The sequence below is a fragment of the Sinohyriopsis cumingii genome, chromosome 1 (assembly GCF_028554795.1).
Source record: "Sinohyriopsis cumingii isolate HCF-2022 chromosome 1, ASM2855479v2, whole genome shotgun sequence".
NCBI classification, from domain to species: Eukaryota; Metazoa; Mollusca; class Bivalvia; order Unionida; family Unionidae; genus Sinohyriopsis; species Sinohyriopsis cumingii.
Genome location: NC_142961.1, coordinates 136,655,424 through 136,677,000, shown reverse-complemented (window position 1 = coordinate 136,677,000; position 21,577 = coordinate 136,655,424).

Sequence of the window (21,577 nt, the reverse complement as noted above, 5' to 3'; positions counted from 1 at the left end):
TCCAGTGTACCGAGGGGTTGCTCGACAGCGAGGACACGGTATAGGAGATATGTTAAAATCGGCCTTTCGTTCGGTGGCTCCGATGTTGAAACCGATGGTGACACGCGGATTGCACGCCTTCAAAGATGCCGCACTGACGCAAGGCAAAGAATTTCTCCAAAATGTCATCATCGCCAAACAAAACCCCAAAGAAGCTTTCTTAAGGGCAGGCAAACATGTCTTGCTGCAAACGGGTAAACACATTTTGGGCCGACGAGAAACACCTATAAATGCCCTGCATGCTACTAAGTCAGGCATTCCTACTTCCTTGAAGCCAGATCAAGGACAAGGTAGAAAAAGATGACGAAGAAAACACCCTTTCACCAGACTTCACACGTCTAAAGCTAGAAAGGCAAAGAAAAGAAGAACCTTTCGAGACTTAGACGTTCTCGATTGTTGAGAAACAGAAAAAAATGATGCACCGAGAGTCTTGCGCCTGTTCCAAGTAGGAACTGGATCTGTTTGCCATGCCCCCCCCCACCACCACCATGATGACGATGCAAGAATCCCAATAGATGGAATTTCACCCCGTCTCCTCTTTGACGGATTCCGCTCCCATCGAGTTTGAAATCAAAGGTCAGCCCGAAGATTACATCGATCTGAATAGCAGTTACCTGTACTTGAAAGTGAAAGTGATCGAGCCACCCAACAATGACCTAGACAATGATGATGTAGTAGCTCCCGTCAATAATTTCATGCATTCCTTGTTCAGCGATGTGAATTTGTACTTGAATAACAAACTGGTCAGCAGCAGCATGGATACTTACCGTTATCGAGCGTACCTGGAAAATCTCTTGACGTACGGAAAAGAAGCCAAGAACACTCATCTGGATGCTTGCGTGGTATGGAAACCTGACAAAGCGACTAAGTTCAATAGCGTTACAGTTGCTGGGGATGATCAAAATACAACGGGATTTGTAGAACGACGAACGAAAATTGCTAGAAGTCGCACTTTAGAACTGATGGATCGCTTGCATCTAGACATGTGGTTACAAGAGAAGTATTTGCTCAACGATGTGGATATCCGTCTGAGACTGAATCGTAGCAGTGCCGCTTTCCATTTGATGGCTGCTGCTGATGCCACTTACAAAACCAAAATCGAAGAAGCCAGACTCTACGTGCGACGTGTGGAAGTGTTGCCTAAAGTGGGAAACGACATCAGTCACACGTTGAGCAGAACGACCGCAAAGTATCCGATACGTCGCGTGGAAGTGAAAACGTTCACCATTCCTGCTGGACAGCGATCCATGATCGAAGATCATCTGTTCCAAGGACAGCTACCCAAACGTTTGATTATTGGTATCGTCAAGAATTCAGCCTTCAACGGAACCTACAATGAAAATCCTTTCCAGTTTAAACATTACAATGTGTCCAAAATTGAAGTCAGTCGCGATGGCAAGGCCTTATGTACCAGGCCTTTCGAACCTAAGTTTATTGACAAAAATTACTTGAGGTCGTACTTGTCCCTGTACGAAGCTACCGGACAGTTAGGGACCAACACCAGTCACGGTATTTCGTACGAGGAATATGTAGGAGGCTATGCTTTGTGGGCTTTTGATTTCACTCCTGACCAAGGCAGCGACGAGGGACATTTTCACCCTATAAAATCCGGCCAGATTCGTGTGGAACTTCAGTTTGCAGAACCTTTACCCGTAAATAACACGGTGAACGTCATCCTGTATGCAGAATTTGACAATGCCATAGAAATCAAGTTTAAGAGAAGTCATTCTAGATTATTAGAAGCTATGGAAGACTGTTATCCCTCTTTACCTAGTGGAGAAACTTTGGACATGGAATGTGAGGAGACTGTGGAAAAAGAAGAATCCCAAGACAAAGACGAAGAAGTTATCATGATGAAGTCAAGATGGCCAGAACAAGAAGCCCATTTAGTCTCCTGTTTTGCTACAGTCCTGGCAGAACAAATGAAGGAATTAATCAAGAAAGAGTGTTATGGATGTCAAAACGATCATCCCAGTCAAATTCAACACGATAAATGTCTGATGCTGAGTCAAGAAGAAAAATTGGACGAGTATCTGGACGAATCTTGGGGTCTCATCTCGAAAGAAGTCGTGTTGCATCAGTGGTATAAAGGCTTGCGTGAACATTCTTGTCCTCTATTAACGCCTCTGGAGATCCCTCGCATCGACACTCTCGTGAACCAGGGTCCGAAATCAGAGTTAAACGCCTTTTACTTGCCAGACATTTTCCAAGAGAAAATCAGGATCGAATTGATCACTTATCATTACCTGTCAAGAAAAAAAAACACACAAATAAATGGATACCTGGGAACTTTATTACCTTTTGAACCACAGTTCGTACACTGCTTCTTGGAATCCTGTCGTCTGTGCTAAAGATGAGCTCCCTCATCGCAAGCCTCAAGACCATCAAGCTTATGTGATCAACACGGACGACAGTCATCTCTCAGGAACCCATTGGGTAGCCGTCTACTTTCCTCAAGAAGGATGTGTGGAATATTTCGATTCGTATGGACTGCCTCCTTTGGAAGGCGATATCATTGACTTTATGAGAAGAAATGCTCAGACCACCCGATTCAATAATGTGAAATTACAAGGTACAGATTCCTTGGTGTGTGGACAATATTGTGTGCATTTTCTGCATCATCGGAGCCTGGGCTATTCCTTAGAACATTTAGTGACTCATTTTGAACCTCGTTCTTCTTCTAGAAACGATGTGAAAGTAGATCGATGGTTTTGTGACCATTATGCTTATCTTTTGTCTCAAGCTAGGAAACGTAGTATCCATCAATGGCCTAACGACTTCCAGCAGTGGAAAGCACAGTTTCATTCACAACGTTGTCAACCTTGTTTAAAGTAAAGTGTTAGTTGAAAAAATGTTTGTCATTTGAAAAAAATGTTTGATGTTATATTGTTTGATTATTGTTAAAAATGTTATAGTTGTTTGTTAGTGTTAAGTGATTTTGAATAAAAAATGTTGTTTTGAAGAAAAAATGCCTTTGTCTTTTGTTTGGCTATAGGAATGTTGATTCATGCTCTTTGACTTCTTACTATCCCTCTCATGGCACTCATTGAACGTTCCGGCTCGAAAACCGTGTAGGGATGTTTTCCTTCACGTCCGCCCTTTGACTTTAAAACTGGGGTTGTCTCCAGTCTAACCATCCATTATCGAATCATCCTCCTACGAAGATGTGCTCCAGACTAGCTAAGCTAAACGAAGCCTACGTGAATTTGCATAGAGTGAGACACAGTCTGATACCGAAGCCAGAAGAAATAGAGGATGTGAGAATGTTAAAAGTCACTGAAGACCTGATAGAAGAGCTCTTCAGAGAAGAAATTAACAGGGAGAAAGAAGAATGGACAGAGAAGTACAGACTTCAGAAACAGCAGAGAGAGCATCGTGAAAAACGAAGGCAGGCTATCGTTTGCCAAAGTGATGTTAAATTGCTTGTGGGGAAAAATCTCACAACGACCGTGTTTAACCAAGACGGAATATTTGACAGAACCTTCCCGCTACTTCCAGATGATTCACGACAAAACTAAATTCATGAAACACGTGGACGTCGTTCGCGAAGATTTGATCTTAGTGAATTACGAAGAAGATCTGGACTTTGTAGAAGCCGACCCCTTTTGGAAAGGAATAATGGAAAAAGTGAGAACGTGGTGGAAGAAGTGGAGGAAATAGAAGCAGAAGAAGAAGAAGAAACCCAAAGACCCTTTTCAGGGCCACTCATAGGTCTCGAAAAGATCTTGACTTTCATTGCCTACCCCTTTTTATATATTTTTTAAAAAAAATAGAGACCTCTCCCTGTTTCAATTTCCCATGTTCCATTTCCATAGACCCATACGGTCGGGCCATATTAAAATAGGGTCTCGACCCTGTTCCATTCCCCCCTTGTCGCCAGACAGTCCCAGCCTGTGCTTCCCATGTTAAATTCCCCTTGACGCTAAACAAACCCCAGGGGTCTTCTGTAATGTTAATTCCCCTTGACGCCAAAGTGCCGGGACAGTTTTCCCCATGTTAAATTTACATAGACGCCAAAGTGCCGGGACCCTGTTTTTAATGATAAGTCCCCTTGACGCTAAATCGCCCCACTTCACTACTAATATATAGTTTATAAATAAATTATGGTTTGACTATAGGCTATCACAAGTGGTGTGGAAGACAAATGTTTTTCTTTTTCTTCTTAAAATAGAAGTACAGTAGCGTGTTATATAGCATGAAAATATAAGGATTAAAATACATAAATACATAAAGAACATTTGTCATTTCCAGTGAAGGTAACAAACCCATGTATTCGGCGAAGAAGCGAACGTACAGGCCCCCGACACCACCTTTATAGTCATATGCAATACTATGAAACAATCATTTAAATCATTCAATAATATTAAACAATATTTTATTGAGGAACAGTTTTTGTATTTTAATTTTTAAGTACCTTTTTGTCAACGTATTTTAGAAACAGTTTTCAGTTGACGTGTAAGTTCGGTATTCTATTTTTGTCTACGATGGACCATTTTGGTATAAGTTTAGAAACTAAACGTTATATGTCTAGAGCTTTATATAACCCCTAAAATAATACAAATGCATATTGCAACTTTGAAACTGAGTGAATAACTCACTGTAAAGCAGTATCTATGAGACTTACATGGAAAAGATGACTACTTTTCATGCCTCTTTTGATAATGTTTTGACACCCTGTAACCATGGCAACGGACATGTGAACACAAAACTGATGTCAGAAATAAATGTTAACCACCTCATATGAACAGTACACATAATATAAGGACATTTGGAGGGGGGGGGGACATGGCCCTTACTCAGTATAGTCCTTTATGTTACATGTGTCATTACACACCATCGTTCGTTCGGAAGTACTAGATCACATATTCTGGGCGCTTCTGAAATAACGCAGATAAAAGAAATAGAACAAGCAATTTACACTTTCACTTGTACACCCAGTGCCTAAATTTAAATAACTCACAATACATAGGTTCACTATAAACTTTATTGTAAATATAAATAATCTTTGGCATAATGGGGGCAAATCCTGTCACAGCACACTTCACCAAGCTCTGAGTTGTTTCTTTAGGAATACCTCAGGAAGAGACTTAGGTGAGTTTGTAGGGTTGTGAAGAGTGTCTGACACCTGTATGTAGAGCCGCAAGAGGCTGATACGAGGTATATAGGGACACTGTTAACCGAAACTCGATGAGTCTGCTCCTAAGGATTGCTGTAATAACAAACATCTGCCAATACTCCATACATGCACTATAGGAAGCGAGTATGAAGTCTCTCTTGGCATCCGTCCGTCTATGAGAGACGATGGCATAGCTCCAAAGTGCGCTTTTGCTTATCCTTCTTTTTAGCTCTCTTTTCAGCTTGCTTTATTCTTCTCTTTTCCTCTGCGTTTTGAACTCCCTGCCTGACAGCTAGACGCCAGCTGGAACGGTTGTTTGCACAGCTCTCCCAGTCGTTGACATTGATGTTTGCTGTCTTCATATCCTTCTTGCAAACATCTTTGTAGCGCAGATGTGGTCGTCCAGTTGGTCGTGCACCTTCTGCTAACTCCCCATACAACAGGTCCTTGGGAATGCGACGTGGGTCCATTTTCTTGACATGGCCGAGCCAGCGAAGGCGCCTCTCGCTGAGTATGGAGAACATGCTGTTCATATTGGCGCGTTCTAGAACCTCTGTGTTGGGTACTTTGTCCTGCCACTGGATGTGCAGAATGCGCCGCAGACATCTCAGGTGGAAGCTGTTGAGTTTCCTCTCGTGTCCTGCATAGGTGGTCCATGTTTCGCTGCTGTAGAGAAGTGAGCTGAGCACACACGCTTGGTAGACACGCAGTTTGGTCTTCTCCGTGAGGTTGGGGTTGTTCCAGACCCTCTGGTTAAGTCTGACCATCACTGCTGCTGCCTTGGCAATCCTGCCGCCCACCTCAGAATCAATGGAGAGTGAGCTGGAGATGTTAGACCCGAGGTATGTGAAGTTCTCGACAACTTCCAAATTGTACCCATCGATGGAGACAGAGGGAGGGGAGTCTGTGTCCTGTGCCATGACATTCGTTTTCTTCAAACTGATGGTCAGTCCAAATTCCTTACATGCATGGGAGAGGCAGCATACCAGCTGCTGAAGTCCATCTTCCGTGTGTGATGTCAAGGCTGCATCGTCGGCAAAGAACAATTCACGGATGAGTACCTCTGTGACTTTAGTCTTAGCACGGAGACGGGCGATGTTGAACAGCTTGCCGTCAGCCCTGGTATGGATGTACACTCCCTCGCTGCAGTCCTTGAATGCGTACTGGAGAAGCATGGAGAAGAAGATGGCAAAGAGCGTCTGTGCAAGGACACAGCCTTGTTTGACTCCGCTAATGACTGGGAATGCTTCAGATGTTGCGCCATTGAAGCACACTGTGCTGTGCACGTTCTCGTGGAATGACATAATGACAGCAAGCAGACGTGGGGGGCAGCCGATCTTCTGCAGGAGTCTGAAGAATCCACTCCGACTAACCATGTCAAACGCCTTCGTCAGGTCTATGAAGGCAATGTAGAGGGGCATCCGCTGCTCGCGACACTTCTCCTGCAGCTGACGTAGTGAGAAGATCATGTCTACAGTTGACCTGCCGGCTCGAAATCCACACTGGGATTCTGGGTAGACGCGGGAGGCTAGGATCTGCAAGCGCGCCAAGGCAACACGGGCGAAGGCCTTTCCGACGATGCTGAGGAGGGAGATGCCCCGATAGTTGTTGCAGTCACTACGGTCTCCTTTGTTTTTGTACAAAATGACGATGTTGGCGTCACGCATGTCCTGTGGGATGTATCCCTGTTTCCAGCAAAGGCAGAGGAGTGTGTGTAGGGGCTGGAGCAGTGCTGGTTTTCCGCTCTTGAGGACTTCAGGCGGAATGCCATCGCTTCCAGGAGCCTTCCCACAGGCAAGGCAATCGATGGCTTTTCCGAGCTCTTCCAGGGTAGGCTGTGTGTCTAGCTCCTCCATGACAGGCAGGTCTGGAATGGCGTCCAGGGCAGTTCCAGTGACATTGTTTTGGGTTGCATATAGCTCGAGATAGTGCTCAACCCATCGCTGCAGTTGTTTCCCCTGGTCTGTGATGACTTCGCCCGTCTTGGACTTCAGGGGGGCGGTCTTGTAGCTGGGGGGGGGGCTGTCGCCTTTCTGATACCCTCATACATTCCTCTTGTATCCCCGGTGTCAGCAGCTGTCTGTATACTGTTGCAAAGGTTCAGCCAGTAGGTGTTGGCACAGCGGCGGGCGGTCTTCTGGGCGTTATTCCTTGCAATCCTTAAGGCTTGTAGTGTTCTGGGGCTAGGTGCAGCCTTGCATGCCAGGAGGGCTTTCCTCTTTGCCTCAGTCACGGGCTCCATCTCCTCCCAGTTTGCCTCATACCAGTCGACATTCTTTCGCTCCCTCTTCCCGTAAGCTGTGATGGCTGAATTGTACACAGAGTCACGGATATGGGACCACTTGGAATCAATGGTGTCATCAGGTGTCACTTTGGTGAGGGCTTCCTTCAGTTTACTGATGAACTGCTGTGTTTTCTCTGGGTTGCTTGCACAGCAGGTGTTGATACGTGGGTGACCCTTCTTCTTGGCGTGGTGCAGCTTCTTGGGTAATACTCGCACCTTGCTGGCCACGAGGGAATGGTCCGTGTCACAAACGGCACTGTGGTAGCTGCGGGTAAGGAGGACACTGGCCAGTTCTGCACGCCTGGTGATGACGAGGTCTAGCTGGTGCCAGTGGCGTGAACGTGGGTGTCTCCACGACACCTGGTGGATCTCCTTGCATTTGAAGAAAGTGTTGGTCACACATAGGCTGTGGGAGCAGCACATCTCCAACAGTCGCTGACCATTCTCGTTGATCTTGCCCCTTCCGTAAAAGCCGAGACAGGTGGACCAGGCCTCATGGTCAGCTCCCACTCTAGCATTGATGTCTCCTAGTAAGTAAAGGCTTTCGATGTTGGGGATACTGGATATTGCCTGATCCAGAGTCTCATAAAACTTGTCTTTCTCCTCGTAGGTGGAGTAGAGGGTTGGGGCGTACACACTGAAGATGTTGACCGGGCCTAAGGATGTTGACAGCCGGAGGGCAAGGATTCTCTCAGTACCTGATGATGGAGGTTCAATGAAGGCGATTAGCGTGTTCTTGACGGCAAAGCCTACACCATGCTGCCTAGGTTCATCCAAGGGTTTCCCCTGCCAAAAGAATGTGTAATTGGCTTCCCTGATGGTGCCGCTGTCAGCCAGTCGGGTCTCCTGGAGGCAGGCAATGTCGATGTTCAGTCGGGAGAGTTCTCTGTCAATGACGGCAGTCTTCCGTGCATCGTCGATCTGCTGTAGGTCAGTGGTCAATCCAGGACACATGGTCCTGATGTTCCAGGTTGCAAAATGAAGAGTTGGAGTCTTTTTATTTCTTCTTTTAGTCTTTCCTGGTGCAGAGTTTTGTGGCCCACTTGTCGAGATGGTTCTCTAAGCTCCACGCACCCAGTGAAGCAGGCAGGCCATGGCGGGCAGCACCTTACTGACTGGGGGCTGCCCAGCTTGAGGCGGGCGGTAGCTGTCCAGTGAGACCTGATGATCTCTCCCACCGTCAGAAGTAACCTCTGGCGCCAAGCTCTACGCCAATAGAGCTTTGACTTAGAACCGGTAAACTGCTACTTCTCGTGTTGTGCCGACGCCGTACGACGACGCTGGAGTGTCCACTCCAGTGGAGCTATGAAGCCTGGGCAGGGTGGTATGGAGAATCAGCTGTTGCCCATGCAGCAGATCCCCCCTCTCCACGCAGCTGGTGTGCCCAAGGGAACGACGAATGCCGATACAGCTTGGCACTAACGGCGTCGCAGGAGTTGCCGGAATGACGTTGAAGTTAATGTCATACCGCCTTAGGGACTCCATCTCCGTATTTTCTGTCGGGGTTTACTCCCTTAGCCTTTCCCATGAGTGGGTATAGCCACAAGGCAGCAGAGGTTTGGAATCGGAGTTTTCCTTCTCCTAGATGAGCTACCATCCAAGGATTACGAGTCCCATCTACCCGAAGCAACTGGTTTTAAGGCGCCAGTGGGCCGCCTTCACCCCTTCTCCTGTTAGTAGAAAACATGTCCTGCCAGGCTTCAAATGTAAGCCACTCGCGAAGGCCAGGAGCTGGATTTTAGTTGACAGATGCAGTAAGAGACGCAGGCCGTATGGGGCATTTTGGAGGAGTGGGGCTCTTGTCTCCCACTCCCACCCCGGGCAATGTCAACCTTAGACCACGGGTATGAAGTATATGAGCATAATAGTTGATTACATTTAAGTACTGACACAAATAGGGGGTTAGAAGCAAAGCTATAAATGCATGAAACTTGGCAATGGCAATAACATTAGCCGATTAGACAAAGACCCCCCAGAACAGAGCTGGAACGGTACGTTATGCAAGAAATGTCCCAAATAAACAACATGGTGGAAAGAGGGGAGGCGGGTGGTTCTTTCCTCAAATAATGTTAAAAATTAAATGCAGCATCTGCACTGAAAGGAATGCATCTCTACAGGTGTATCAGTTATATGAATGACGCCTAACTGACAATGTTTGATTACATGCTTCAACTCCGTCATCTGATTGGTTCAACATGACAACGTATCTAAATTTAGTTTCTAGCTTATTAACATATATTGCCAGCAATGACATCATGTCTGGGCAAAGAACCATAGCAGACAGATAGGGGCCCAGCAAGGAGCCAGACAAGGATGCACTGTGTATTACTTAAACTACATTTAACCAAATAAATTATAATTTAAATAATACACAATACGTAGGTTCAGTATAAACTTTATTGTAAATATAAATAATCTTTGGCATAATAGGGGCAAATCCTGTCACAGCACACTGCACCAGCCGAGCTCTGAACTGTTTCTATAGGAATACGTCAGGCAGAGAGACTTATGGGAGTTTGTAGGGTTGTGAATTGTCCGACACCTGTATGTGGAGCCGCAAGAGGATGATACGAGGTATATAGGGACACTGATAAACGAAACTCGGTAAGTCTGATCCTGAGGATTACTATAATAACAAACATCTGCCAATACTCCATACATGCACCGTAGGAAATGGGTATGAAGTATATGGGCATAATAGTTGATTACGTTTAAGTACTGACACAAATTGGGGGTCAAAAGCAAAGTTGCGAATGCATGAAACTTGGCAATGGCCCAAACAAAGTGAAGTGAGCTCTGTGGCTATGGAACAGTGCCACTGTAACGAAGGCCCCCAATTTAAGTTATAATATAAAGACAGTAGAAAATTCAACTTAACTTTCACAGGTACACTCGAAACCTTAATATAAAGAGAGTAGAAACATAAATTTATACTTTCACAGGTACACTCGATACCTGTATATAAAAACAAATAATTAATACATGTTTAAATGTAAAGTTCGTCGCGTGTGTATGGGTGTGTGTGATTTGGATTTTTAAAGTAGCTTTAACAATTTTTCAGTCATATCGCTACGATGTCTGCAGTGTGTCAGTTTATAGTGATGTCTAGCACTGGGGCATCATGCCGCAGACATGTAGCATGATGTCCCACTCAGTCACATTATACTGACACCAGGCCGACCAGTCCTAACACTAACCTCTTAATGCTGAGTGCCAAGCAAGGCAACTGAATGTACCTTTTTTGTAAGTCTTTGGTATGACACGGCCGGGGATCGATCTCACGACCTCCCGCATCCGAGGCGGACACTAGCTACTTACCTGTGCTACTTTTTGTAAGAAATCTCAAATTTTAAGACATCACTGACAAAGTGTTTCTAACAAGTTGGTGTAGGGCAGGGGTCTCAAACACACGTCGTGTTGGCCGCATGCGGCCCTCTAAACTGTATCCTGTGGCCCGCAAAATGATTGGCGTCACAAGGTGTCATGAGAGATAACAAAGGTGGTGTGCCCTTTGGCCATCAGAAATGCCCTTATGCGGTCCTCAGGGTGGATTGAGTTTGAGACCCCTTTTGTAGAGATTGTGAGAAACACCATGTATTCAGATAAGTGACATTTAACGATAACATTGCATGCAAAATCGCAGCTGTAAAACATTCATCTGCATAATTTCCGCCTGTAAAGGTCATCAAGATCTGTTAACGTTATCCTTGGAAAGTGTGACATTTGTGCGAATCCGTTTCAATCTATTCCAACAGATATGCCGGTGGATATATAACCTGGTTATTTTTTTTATTTTTTTTATTTTTTTTTTTTATTTTTTTTGGTAAATCCACTTGAACAGATATACCAATGGATTTATTACTTTTTAAAAAAAATCCACTTCAGCAGATATACCGATGGATATATAAATATATATGTAGATAAAGAGTTATAATATGGACCCTTCTGGAATACTGTAGAATAAAAAATAACGTACGAACGGACAGACACGTGGACATGGCTTGGCCAATGATGGACAGGGAGACAAAGAACTTAATCGATTCCAACCTTTCCAAAAAGGCCTGATACATTGACGGAAATTCCAACAAAGAAATACTTTTCTTCTAAAATAAAATGACACCGCTGATGACATGATTGACAGCAGACGTCGCAAATTGCAACCGTTTCAAAGTGCGGTGCCACTAGTAAATGTCAAAACGGTAAACCCTAATTTACTCGTTTGACTTTCAACATTGCATTCAGAGTTAAAGGGTAATGTAAGTATAACAAGAAAAAAGCTAGTACATTTAAGGCGGCAGTAGATGTCTCTTACCGTCCTTTGTAAAACATACTGGTTTTGCAATGAATTTATTGGTAGCAAAGACGGATTATTTTGTTTTTTAAAAAATGATGGGGAGGATTCAGTACTGAACAAAATGGCTAATATTATATTTGAAGGCATATGCCGGAAATGTACTAGTAGTTTATAGTTCAATTCTTTTTAAAAATGTTAAAGCAGCTACTGTTCAGATGTAACGATTTCCGACCTCCATCACTATGGCACAGCTGGTGTTGACTTATGTAGTCATATAAGGTCACTGTCTTGTTACGAACAATTGCCTTAAAACCTACGAGAGATTAGCGATATTAAACACAGCAAGACGTCGATCTTCAATATGATATTAAACACAGCAAGACGTCAATCATGAATGTGTTATTAAACACAGCAAGAAGACGATCTTCAATGTGATATTAAACACAGCAAGAAGGCGATCTTGAAAGTGATATTAAACACAGCGAGAAGGCGATCTTCAATGTGATATTAAACACAAAAAGAAGGCGGCATTGGATGTGATATTAAACAGAAGCAAGAAGGCGGCCGTATACATGATATTAAACATAGCAAGATGGCGGTCTTGAATGTGCTATTTAACATAGCAAGAAGTCGGCCTTAAAAGTGACATTAAACAGCAGCAAGAAGGCGGCCGTAGACGTGATATCAAACACAGCAAGATGGTGATCTTGAATGTGATATTAAACACAGCAAGAAGGCGATCTTCAATGTGATATTAAACACAGCAAGAAGGCGGTCGTAGACTTGATATTAAACACACCAAGAAAGCGATCTTCAATGTGATATTAAACACAAAAAGAAGGCAGGCGGCATTGGATGTGATATTAAACAGAAGCAAGAAGGCGGCCGTATACATGATATTAAACACAGCTAGATGGCGGTCTTGAATGTGCTATTTAACACAGCAAGAAGGCGGCCTTAAAAGTGACATTAAACATCAGCAAGAAGGCGGCCGTAGACGCGATATTAAACACAGCAAGATGGCGATCTTGAATGTGATATTAAACACAGCAAGAAGGCTATCTTCAATGTGATATTAAACACAGCAAGAAGGCCATTTTTAATGTGATATTAAACACAGCAAGAAGGCGATCTTCAATGTGATATTAAACACAGCAAGAAGGCGATTTTGAATTTGATATTAAACACAGCAAGAAGGCGATCTTCAATGTGATATTAAACACAGCAAGACGGCGATCTTGAATGTGATATTAAACACAGCGAGAAGGCGATCTTCAATGTGATATTAAGCACAGCAAGAAGGCGATCTTCAATGTGATATTAAACACGGCAAGAACGCGGCCGTAGACGTGATATTAAACACAGCAAGATGGCGATCTTGAATGTGATATTAAACACAGCAAGAAGGCGATCTTCAATGTGATATTAAACACAGCAAGACGGCGATCTTGAATGTGATATTAAACACAGCAAGAAGGCGATCTTCAATGTGATATTAAGCACAGCAAGAAGGCGATCTTCAATGTGATATTAAACACGGCAAGAACGCGGCCGTAGACGTGATATTAAACACAGCAAGATGGCGATCTTGAATGTGATATTAAACACAGCAAGAAGGCGATCTTGAATGTGATATTAAACACAAAAAGAAGGCCAGCGGCATTGGATGTGATATTAAACAGAAGCAAGAAGGCGGCCGTATACATGACATTAAATACAGCTAGATGGCGGTCTTGAATGTGTTATTTAACACAGCAAGAAGGCGGCCTTAAAAATGACATTAAACAGCAGCAAGAAGGCGGCCGTAGACGCGATATTAAACACAGCAAGAAGGCGATCTTCAATGTGATATTAAACACAGCAAGAAGGCGGCCTTAATAGTGACATTAAACAGCAGCAAGAAGGCGGCCGTAGACGTGATATTAAATACAGCAAGATGGCGTCTTGAATGTGATATTAAGCACAGTAAACAGGGGGGCATTAGATGTAATATTAAACTCAGCGAAAAGGCGGCCTTGAATGTTTTATTAACACAGCAAAGTGGTGGCCTTTAAAGTGATATTAAACACAGCAAGAAGGCGGCCGTGGATGTTATATTGAACAGCAGCAAGAAGGCAGCATTAGAGGTGATATTAAACACAGCATGAAGGTGGCCTTGAATTTGATATTAAACACAGAAAGAAGGCTGCCTTGAAAGAAAGTGATATTAAACACAACAAGAAGGCGGCCTTGAAAAAGATATTAAACACAGCTAGAAGTCGATCAGGAATATGATATTAAACACAGCAAGAAGGCGATCTTCAATGTGATATTAAACACAGCAAGAAGGCGATCTTCAATGTGATATTAAACACAGCAAGAACGCGATCTTCAATGTGATATTAAATACAAAAAGAAGGCGGCATTGGATGTGATAGTAAACAGCAGCAAGAAGGCTGGCGTAGACATGATATTAACCACAGCAAGATGGCGGCCTTGAACTTGCTATTTAACACATCAAAACGGCGGCCTTGAAAGTGATATTAAACACCGCAAGAAGGCGGCCTTGGTTGTAATATTAAACAGCAGCAAGAAGGCGGCATTAGAGATGATATTAAACACAGCAAGAAAGCAGCCGTGGGTGTGATATTAAACAGCAGCAAGAAGGCGGCCGTGAAAAAGATATTAAACATAGCAAGAAGGCGGCCTGGAAAGTGATATTAAACACAGCAAGAAGGCGGCCTTGAATTTGATATTAAACACAGCAAGAAGGCGGCCTTGAAAGTGATAATAAACGCGGCAAGGCGCGGCCGTGGATGTGATATTAAACAGCACCAAGAAGGCGGCCTTGAAGGTGATATTAAACACGGTAAGAAGGTGGACTTGAATGTGATATTAAACACAGCAAGAATGCGGCCTTGAAAGTAATAATAAACAAAGCAAGAAGGCGGCCTTAAAAGTGATAATGAACACTGCAAGAAGGCGGCCGTGGATGTGATATTAAACACAGCAAGAAGGCGGCCTTGAAAGTGATATTAAACAGCAGCAAGAAGGCGCCATTGGGTGTGATATTAAGCACAGCAAGAAGGCGATATCGAATGTGATCATAAACACAAAAACGAAGGCGCCATTTGATGTTGTACTAAACACAGCAAGAAGGCGGCTTTGAAAGTGAAATTAAACACAGCAAGAAGGCGGCGGTGGATGTGATATTAATCACAGCGAAAAGGCGGCCTTGAAAGTGATATTAAACACAGCAAGAAGGCGGCATAGAAAGTGATATTAAACACGGAAAGAAGGCGGCTTTGAAAGTGATATTAAACACAACAAGAATGTGGCATTGAAAGTGATATTAAACACAGCAAGAAGCTGGCCTTGAAAGTGATATTAAACACAGCAAGAAGGCGGCATTGGGTGTGATATTAAACACAGCAAGAAGGCGGCATTGGGTGTGATATTAAACACAACAAGAAGGCGGCCTTGAAAGTGATATTAAACAGCAGCAAGAAGGCGGCATTGGGTGTGATATTAAACACAGTAAGAAGGCGATATCGAATGTGATCATAAACACAAAAACGAAGGCGCCATTTGATGTTGTACTAAACACAGCAAGAAGGCGGCCTTGAAAGTGATATTAAACACAGCAAGAAGGCGGCTTTGAAAGTGATATTAAACACAACAAGAAGGTGGCATTGAAAGTGATATTAAACACAGCAAGAAGCTGGCCTTGAAAGTGCTATTAAGCACAGAAAGAAGGTGGCATTGGATGTGATACTAAACAAAGCAAGAAGGCAGCGTTGAATGTGATATTAAACACAGCAAGAAGGCGGCCTTGAAAGTGATAATAAACAGCAGAAAGAAGGCGGCCATGGATGTGATATTAAACAGCAGCAAGAAGGCGATCTTGAATGTGTTATTAAACATAAAATGAATGCGGCATTGGATGTTATATTAAACACAGCAAGATATAGTCCAAGGTAATGAATCTTTGTCTTTGTTTAGGTACATGTACTCAACAGATGCAAGGAAAAAGTTTCTTCACTGAGTATCAGTCTCTGCAACATTTCCTCGCATTTCAGGGGTAGTTTATCTGGATTACTTGGCTGTTTGATTGAAACAGCCAATGCAAGATAGAGAATGATAATGCTGTTGTTTAACAAGGGAGCAAGAAAGTGTTCATGGTCCATGTTTTAATGTATAGTCGTGCATAATGATCACGTGATTGCATCCACCAATCCAAGAGAACAATGCTTTCAATGCTAATGAAGGAATACAGCAATGCTGGAATGGACCTTTGTCGTTTAGGGGAAATAAGAAATGGTATACAATTCAAGATGGTAACGATGATCCATCAAAAACAAAACATTTCTATTATAATTCACATAAATTACGAAATTATTGGCTTAGCTCATAATATTAAGATATCGTTGACTTAGTTCATCGAATTAAGATGTCATTTACTAATGTCATGCCATTAATATATCATTGACATGTCTTCTACAATTAAGATATCATCGACTTATGCAATTACGATATAATTGACTTGTGTAACGTGCTATAATATTGCTTATGGTTAATAGGGAAGTTATTAAAGTGTCATGTATATGCATAGATTGAATATGTAAAAGTTTAAAATTTGGGATTAAAAATGTTGATATATTTCACAAACTTAAAGCATTGATTCGAATACACACACACACACACAATATATATATATATATATATATATATATATATATATATATATATATATATATATATATATATATATATATATATATATATATATATATATATATATATAAGGGTTTACAAACTTCTGTGACTGTTAATTTTAGAATACATATGATGCCTGTCTTCACAATTGTATTTGTAATTCAAGTAATTGTTAGGCATGTATATTATGACAATTTTAAGTGTTAGACATATATATTTATGGCGATTTTAAGTGTCCGAATATCTATTTATGACAACTGTAAGTGTTAGACATATTTATTTATGGCAATTCTAAGTGTTAGTCATATATATTTATGGCAATTTTAAGTGTTAGTCATATCTATTTATGACAACTGTAAGTGTTAGACATGTTTATTTGTGTCAATTTTAAGTGTCACTATAAAACACGTGCATAATTACTATACAACTTGTTTTAGTTGAAGCTCTTTTGCAACTGAAAAACTGATTTTCATTGGTTAAGTAACGTCCGCTAATACTATTTATATAAAAAGTGATATGCACAGTTTTGTCTTCAGATTTGATATGTAACTACAAGCAAGCTTTTTATAGTACGTGTATAGTAGTAATGCAGGCAAATGCCTGAAAAGTTTTTGATTAGTGTTTCACGACCAGTAGTATTTTCCTAGAACAAAACAGCTTATCACAGTCTAACTGAACCCTGTGTTTGGAATGTATAACGTGTACAGTTGCACCTGCTACACAGTCACCTACTACCATCTAAAACCTTTCAATTCAGACATATAGACCCCGTTTTATTAAGTGCAAAACACGAAGCACCTGTGATGGCGTTTATCAGTCACAAAAACGTTTTACAGGGCACGTAAATATAGCGTCTAGCTTACCTTCTATTTCGACTATCCTATCGGTACCTTTATGGTTCGACAAGGCGCAGTCGTCAGTGATATCTAGAATGCCGCTTCTCTACGTAAAGCGGTATCTAGTTTGGACATTTACCGAAGGAACTGATTGTCTTCAACATGTTCATCGTTATCATATATTTGCTTTGTGCTTACCTAAAGACCATTACGTTTAGCAACACTTGGTTCTCAATGGTCTAGTGTAGCAAAATAAATGTCGCAATAATCTAGTGTAGCAAAAGAAATGTACCAATGATCTAGTGTAGCAAAAGAAATATCCCAATGATTTAGTGTAGCAAAACAAATGTTCCAATGGTGTGGTGTAGCACAAAATAAAACTTCCAAATGATCAAGTGTAGCAAAAGAATTGTCCAAATGATCTAGTGTAGCAAAATCAATGTTCCAATGGTCTAGTGTAGCAAAATAAATATGCCAGTGGTCTAGTGTAGCAAAATAAATGTCCCAATGATCTTGCGTAGCAAAATAAATGTCCAAATGATCTTGTGTAGCAAAATAAATGCCCCAATGATCTAGCATAGCAAAAGAAATATGCCAGTTGTCTAGTGTAGCATAAGAAATGTCCAAATCATTTAGTGTAGCAAAATAAATGTACCAATGGTCTAGTGTAGCATAAGAAACGTCCCAATGGTCTAGTGTAGCATAAGAAACGTCCCAATGGTCTAGTGTAGCAAAATAAATATCCCAGTGATATAGTGTAGCAAAAGAAATATCCCAATGATTTAGTGTAGCAAACGAATTATGCCAATGGTCTAGTGCAGCAACATAATTGTCCCACTGGTCTAGTGCAGCAACATAATTGTCCCATTGGTCTAGTGCAGCAACATAATTGTCCCATTGGTCTAGTGTAGCAACATAATTGTCCCATTGGTCTAGTGTAGCAACATAATTGTCCCATTGGTCTAGTGTAGCAACATAATTGTCCCATTGGTCTAGTGTAGCAACATAATTGTCCCATTGGTCTAGTGTAGCAAATTAAATGTCAAAATGTTCGTCAATTTCAGATATGTGTCAGTAATGATAGAATTTATACAGTAAGTAGAATCTTCAGCAGTAATGAGGATTTGGCCCGTTTTCAATTTTCCCCTTTTTAAAGTTCTCATTTCAGATTACCGATCTTAATATTCAATACTTTAATACATGTGATACCGTGATTTGAAATTATTCTAATTTGATCCCCGGATGACTTTGTGCATATAAAATTAAGGGGTTTTAAATTACCAAAGGATATTATGCTATTAACATATTCGCAGGTGTAGATTTGATTAAATAAAGTATTTGTATAATTACAAAAACTTTCTTCATTGTACTGGTCTTCAAAATAAAAAGTTTGGTGACTAAATCAGACTTATAATATATTGAAAATAGATAAGATCGTTGAAACTCACATTTAACTTATTTTATTCAAAAGCCGCGTGACTGAATACGAGCTTACAAAAAAGGAATCATAAGTTTTCAAGAGAATTGGTACTTTGGTCTTGGAGCAGATTTCATGAAAGGCGCTAAACGCCCTAAGTGTTTGTATAATGAAAAGAAAACTACTTAATTAGCTCTTGTGCAAAATAGTCATTATTCCTCGACAGACTGAGCAATGTTAAAATTTCAGTGTATAGTAACAAAATAAGTCCTCTTAGCGTAAAATCTATTTATGAGTCATGCTAAATTTCCCTTTGAAGGTTGAGTACGCCCAAGTGAAAAGAATAATAAAGTTTACAAGCACAATAAATCCCACATATTGTTTGATATTGGGTCGTTTTGAAACACGTAAGCACAATAATTCCTACATCATAATCCTTCATGTTTGTAATTAATTTTTCAAATGCAAGTGAACTCTTAAATTAGGTACTATCAAAGCCAATGAAACGTTATTTTCTTAAAATAATTTGAAATACAATTCAGAAATGAGATTGTTAAATCAAGAAGGCCGAATAAAAGTTATGTCACGTGACTTCAGTGGGCCGAGTTTTTACCACATGATCGATATAGACTGCTTATACCTTCGGTCCCTCATTGAAAAAAAAATTCCGAGACAAAAGACCACTCTACTTTAAGTAAGACAATGATTCCTTACCTTACAAGGACACCCTCAAGGGTTCGCTGAAGAACCTAGACATTGATCCTGATAGCTGGGAGAGTGTCGCTGCTAACCGATCTGCTTGGCGCAGTCAAGTCAACGCTGGTGTGGAAGCCTTTGGGCAGAAAAGACTGGTGGACGCAGCTGAAAAAAGTGATCTGCGCAAATCCAGGAACATCAGTTAAGCAACGCCGGCCAGCAACCTGCACATCCATGTCCCCACTGCAACAGACTCTTCCGGGCCCGGATCGGACTGATCAGCCATCTCCGGACCCACCCCCAAGTGAATCGATGACATTAAATGGTCCTCATCTACACCGATGGACAAACATCAACATCACCTTGGCCTATATGGCTAATTTATTGTGATCGCATAATGGGTAAAATGAGAATCATAAAAGAAAATATGTCATTAGACGGTGTCAAGAATATTCATGACAGTTATGTCACAATGTTTGGCTTGGTTTTAATGTCATAGATGTCTCGATTAGGCAGGAATTCGAAAGGCTTAACTCGGTTAATGCAGATAATTTAAGTCAGTGCTACCTGTTCCAAACTTATACAATGGATATTGTCACATCTCATCTTCAGCTGCTCCTGAATTTTAAATCAAAATGGAAAGATGGCCGTTACTGTCTCAGCATATTACTTATTACTGCAACTTGCTTTGACCCTGGGGGAAATCGTCACACACAGGAGCTTAGTTCATGAGTCTTTGCTTAGAAACTACTATGATATTGAGATCCCATCATGCCACTGATATAATTTACCTAATATACTTACCTAAAGATTGTGTGTGTGTGTGTGTGTGTGTATATATATATATATATATATATATATATATATATATATATATATATATATATATATATATATATATATATAAGTACATTATACCTTCAAATTCATTTTGATGTCTTCGTTTGCAAACTAAGTCTTCATTAGTAGGTCAAACTATAAATAACACATACTTATCTATGTACAAGATCAATACGCAAGAACTATGTTTCAATGCGATTGAAACGCGAAACATGTGTTAATGTCTAAGGTCAAGCAAAATTAACGAGGTAATTATTAATTATGAATGCACGGGCCTTAACGCAGTATACTGCCGATGGAGGGGTACGTTTTACAAATGTTTCAAAAAAAGTATTGCCAACATAATTAAGAAGGTAACCCCTTTAAAATTTATTAAACTTTTCCCGATTGATATTTATAAATTACATGTATCGTGTTGTTTAATCAATTTTGCGTACCTTTGTGTGGACACTGGCATGGTATGTAGTCTGATCAAAGCTTACCATTCGTGAGGTATGCATAAATTAGGTATATGTGTCCTATAACTAATCATACAATTGTTACGGCTCAATGGACTTAAAAAAACTAAGTAAAAGAAAAGAGTTAAAACCAACAAGTTCTTTTTTAAATTCAACAAATAATTTATTTCCCTAGAACACAAATTGAACATTTAAAAAGAACTTACAATATTGTGAATTAAATCCCAAATAGTGATAAATGTTCTATCACATTTCCAAATGTATAAAGTCAAAAATTGAATTCCTGTGATATATCACATAATTTCCAATATTGAATGTGTTGATGTGCCTGAAACCTCGATGTTGCTAATGTGCCAGTGGCCTGAAGTCCCAAATGTCTTTTGATGTATCAGAGTAATATAATCCAAAATGTTCTGTCTGAATTCACTATAATTCCAAATTAAGTGTTTCCTGTCCAAGAATATTATTAATGATCACTTAGTATTTCTAGTGAATAATATTTTGAATAAATAAATCCACCCCACAAAAAATATTGATTACAACGATAAGAATGATTCTGCTTCAAGATGTTATGACAAGAATGATTAATTTGTATATAAATAAGATTTTCAAACCATCAACTTAACCTTGGTCGCAATTACTATTTTCTGGAAACACTCTGTTAATGAATGCAATTTTCTATTTTAAAAGATCCTATAGTCAGAATCAAGACCGTATATTTAAATCAAATCCAAGTAAACATGTTTACATTAATAATGATCTGAATATTTAATCCACAATCATAAAAAAAACTTTTACCTATGTATTATATTGTTGACAAAATAAATGTCCCTAGTCAGATACACAGTGAACTTGATTTTGGACAAGGTAGAGTACACAATACAAATATATATAAAACAATC